The sequence below is a fragment of the Haliotis rubra genome, unplaced genomic scaffold (assembly GCF_003918875.1).
Source record: "Haliotis rubra isolate DU_JTF1 unplaced genomic scaffold, ASM391887v1 Scf2119, whole genome shotgun sequence".
In the NCBI taxonomy this organism is placed as follows: Eukaryota; Metazoa; Mollusca; class Gastropoda; order Lepetellida; family Haliotidae; genus Haliotis; species Haliotis rubra.
This window is the reverse complement of record NW_025766136.1, coordinates 15,973-21,296: the sequence shown is the minus strand read 5'-3', so window position 1 is coordinate 21,296 and position 5,324 is coordinate 15,973.

Here is a 5,324-nt window from a genome sequence, read left to right as displayed (position 1 = left end):
TAAAATTTATGCTAAGAAATTATGGTGGGGTGTCATTGATTTTGTACATGGCATGCAAGGTGTGTCATTAACAAAAAATTTAGGGGGGTCATTCACATCGCAGATACTTCTACATATAACTCATCATCAACCCCCTAGCAATAAGTTATAAACGGTCCCTAAGCATGGCAAATTAAAACACAGTGAGAAAATACTCCTCTGTATGATAACAGACCACAATCTTGGCCTCGTTATAACTGTGTTATTGTCATTTTTCAATATTCACGCTCTATGACGGCACCCGGTAATTAACCCAGTCAGTACTTCGCCTCTTATAACAATGTGAGATTGCTGGGTACCTATGTTCGTCCTGTAAGCCCTAAGGATGTGTCTCACCAGAGATCTGGGACCAGCACACCTAGTGTACCTATAATCTAATATACCCAATACAGCCCTTGCAAGTCTAGAATATATGTTAAGTTCAGAATACCAAAGTTTCAGGAAAAATGTAGACAGCCCCTGGGCTCATTTTTATTATATACTGAGTCAAAAAAGAAACTTCACAAAATGTAATTTGAAAAATAATGAATAATTTTTTTCTGATGATACATTTATGTATCCGAAATGGGATCCCTATCTTTCGACTCTAGAAAAAGGTAAGCAAAACCCACTCAAACCCATCCATTTGTTGTTCAAATGATGTTAGTGCCAAATCAGGTTTTGAACGTGTAGTCGATCACGTGATCTTCGCATCGAAGTTTTCTTCATATGCACGTGTTTGCATTGGCCTAAAGAATTGAAAAAACACACTTTTAAACCACAGTTCTAACGGTACTTGAAATGACACGATTGTCAAATGTGCAACGTGAACGTGCCATTGGCATGTTGCAAGCGGGAAGATCAGTTATTGACGTCGCAAGAGCAATGGGATGCAGCCGTCATACTGTGTATGACTTGCGAGGTCGTCTACAACAAACTGGCACCACTTCTGATCGCCCAAGGTCGGGTCGTTCACGTGTGACGTCTCGAGCAAAAGACCGTCAAATCGTCCTACGTCACCTACAGCTACACGAACCAGGGCTGAGATGTTTAGAGGTCGACTGTCCTCACAGACCATTCGAAATCGGTTGCGGGCTGCCAATCTCCATTCTCGACGTCCATATTGTGGGCCAATATGGACGCCGTTTCATCAACGTCAACGTCTGCTGTGGGCCCAACGTCACCTCCAATGGACCCAGAGAGACTGGAATCGAGTCGTCTTTAGCGATGAATCCATTTTACCCTCAGATTCGCGGACGGCAGGCATAGAGTCTGGAGACGACGTCGTGAATGGTATGCCCAATGTTGTGTACAGAAGTCGACAGATTCGGGGGCGAAAGCTACATGGTGTGGGGTGCTTTCTGTTGAAACAACCGTTCCCGACTTCTGGTCACCCGTGGAAACCTCACAGCTGCTGCTTACCTCGACCAAGTGCTCACCCCTGAACTCGTTCCTTTCATGGCGGCTCATGGCCCAGGGCCCCTATTCTCGAAAGGATCCTAGCCCTAGGATATCCTAACTTTCCTCCTCGGGTCTGGGATAGGTGTCCTACCTTATTCTCGGAAAATATCCTAGCGCTAGGATATCCTAACTTAGGACAAATACTAGGATAGGTTGTAACTTGTCCTAAGTCTATCTTAGTGGAAGTCAACATGGTGTGGTTCTTGTTTGTTCACCAATTTTGACGTTGTCAAACAAAAAATCTCGCCTAAATTCCATTTGAATTTACAACAGCACACAGTTTTGTGTTAAGAAGAGTTTTTTTGTGTATACATTATCAATGTATCGGTAATGATACATATGCAATGCACATATTCTTTAGATCTACAAAAGAGATTTCTTCAGTTCTTACCTTATTCTCGGCCTTTTTAATCACAACTTTACTGTCACATTGCCGTGAAATTTCAATGTCAAGGCCAACTTGATGGGGGAAGTAACTCCTGTTTATTTCCTAAGTGATATTTAGGGGAATCCCCAACTTAATTAATGTTTTTCTTTCTCACCTTCTGAAGAGCTCGCTATCCTAGCTAGGATCGGTAGCTCAAGTTAGGACAGAGACAGGATCGTTTCGAGAATGGGTCTTATCCTAACGGTAGGATGTCCTAACTCCTGTCCTAACTAGTTAGGATCTGTCTTAGCTGGGACACTTTCGAGAAAGGCACCCAGGTCTACAGTTCCAGCATGATAATGCTCGGCCGCATACCGCGATGTTGACACGAAATTTCCTTAAAAACGCTGGAATCAACATCATGGAATGGCCATCGAGGTCCCCTGACTTAATTCAATAAAGCACGTTTGGGATGCACTTGGGAGAAGGCTTCGTGGTCTTAGGAACCAACCTCAGAATTTGCAGGAACTTGGAGCTGCCTTGCAAGAGCAATGGCGCAGAATCCCAAACCACGTCTTCACAAGCATCAGGCAGTCGATGAGGAGACGGTGTTTGGCTATGGTGAATGCGCGGGGCGGCCATACACGATATTGAACTGAGAAATTTCCCATTTTTATTCTTGTGACTTGACATTCTGTATACCCATGTTTTGGAACGGCGGTGTAGAATAATGGAACTGATTATGGCACTGTCAGTGTATCAGGTACATCACACAGATCTCAGCAATGAAAATAACAATTTTACCATCTTACCATCTCTTGTTCTTTTATAGTGCCCTGAAGAAAGAATGTGAAGCTTCTTTTTTGACTCAGTATATATAAACAGTGTGTATCATGTATATGGTTGTCAGCATCTACTACAGTTATATAAATATATAAACAGTGTATATCATGTATATGGTTGTCAGCATCTACTACAGTGATATACATATATAAACAGTGTATATCATGTATATGGTTGTCAGCATCGACTACAGTTATATAAATATATAAACAGTGTATATCATGTATATGGTTGTCAGCATCGACTACAGTTATATAAATATATAAACAGTGTGTATCATGTATATGGTTGTCAGCATCTACTACAGTTATATAAAATATATAAACAGTGTATATCATGTATATGGTTGTCAGCATCTACTACAGTTATATAAATATATAAACCAGGAATGATTCAATTTCAGGTTCTACAGATGCTGTGCATACAGAAGATTCTCAATACATGTGTGACAATTCATTAAATCCACTTCAAATACAACAATAGACAAAGTATATTAAATAGTAACAACGAGCCTGTTGGGTGCTTTGATACAGTCTATAGTTTGATTAATTCCTCTTTTTATGTAATTGGCTCTATGCAATAAACAAGAAGTTGTTTATTACCTCTGTGGCACTTCCCTCTGAGGCCACAATTACCACACTACCATCGGTTGTATCCCATAACCCCTACATGCCACTACCCCTACAGCCCAGTACTCCTACCATTAGTTAAAACAACACACGGCATTTACCAGTCTGGCATAATGAACTGACCCAAAGAGAGATTTGTGCATAGAGTATACAGATGAGATCAAGGGAGGGATTAAACTGTTTTTAGTGTTTTGTGTCAATGAAATTTGGGATTAGCTAAAAGTTGTTTTAGTTTCATGATGAAAGATAAACCTCTAGTGAGTAGAACAATTTTACAAATTGGATAATGTGTAGGTTGTTAAATGTTGAAATTAAGTTGTTTTAGTGCCATGATAAAAGATACTAGTACACAGTATTATTGAGAAGTGGAGGGAAATGAGAAGGTGAGACGAGAAAGTAAATTTGTTGCCTACAAAGAAAACCCCAAAGTCACCAAGTGGATCAGGGGAGCAGCTGGGCTACCTCTACTCCCTCAAGACATGGTCCAGGACATGTGGGTAGAAGCCATTGACGACACTCCAGACGTCCCAAGAGCAGTCGACTTCAGCGATTACATCAGCACAACCTGGGTCGACGACACAGCCAGATTTCTACTCATCCTGTTGAACCACAACCTGACAACTGGGCTGAGGACAAACATCTATCTAGAAGGTTTTCACAACCGACTGAACCGTGAAATTCCACACAGGCATCCGAACATTTACAGATTTGTAGAAGTCATTAGGAGAATTGAACATGCTGAGAGGGTGAAGATTTCACAAATAGACTTTGGTGCTGCGACAAGAAGCAGAAAGCGAGTCTTCAGGGAGATTGACAATCGCCCGTGTAGACTCAAGGAGCAGCTTGAGCTTGGACAGAAATCACCTCTTCAGTTCTTGGACGTCGTCGGCTATCTGCTTAAGCTGAATGTTCATAGACTGAAACACTTGACACAAATGACTATGTTAACATTGAATGTTAACAATTAATTGTTAATGTCCATCAAAGAATCATGATGACGAATTATTGTTAATTCTTATTAAAATCTTGATGATGACAAATGATGATCACTTTTCATTAAAATCATTCTCTCAACCTTTTAGTTGTGTGTTGTTATGTCTCTTAAGTGGATTAGTCCATTGTGTGGAATAGGTAACAGGCAGTGGATTAACAGTGCAACAGACCGTAAACTATGTTGTTATAAGCTGTAGGGGTAGTGGCATGTAGGGGTAATGGGGGGTTACCCTACCATTAGTAGCGATTTAACAATGAATTAATTATACCCCTTAACACTTAGTTAATTAAGCACTAAAAAACTTCAGCTATTCACATATCGTTAATTGAAACTGGTCACCTGTACCTCTGTGGCACGTGGCCTCTACTTGATTCCCCTCTGTGGCCTATGACATCAGTGATGTGTGACAGAGACAAGTGCCACAGAGGGAAGTTACTGTCATTCATAAAGTTGTATGCTTGATTTTTTACTCACCAACTGTAAAATGTGGATCAAACATTTAGATATAAGCACTGTAAACAAAGTAAAATGGCCGTCGTCTCGCATCTATGAGGTCACCGCCTGACTTCACCTGACTTACAAGCTGGCTATCTGATTTTGGCAGTTGTTTGTTACTTTTTAGAACACAATGAAAGCACAAGTGACATTTTTGTGTGTGTATGTATACTTTGTTTCCTCCTTTATAACATATTACAAACAGTTGTGTAATATATTTCCTTTATAACATATCACAAACAGTTGTGTAATATATCTCTTTTATAACATATCACAAACAGTTGTGTAATATATTTCCTTTATAACATATCACAAACAGTTGTGTTATTAATCTCCTTTATAACATATCACAAACAGCTGTGTAATATATTTCCTTTATAACATATCACAAACAGTTGTGTAATATATCTCCTTTATAACATATCACAAACAGTTGTGTAATATATCTCCTTTATAACATATCACAAACAGTTGTGTAATATATCTCCTTTATAACATATCACAAACAGTTGTGTAA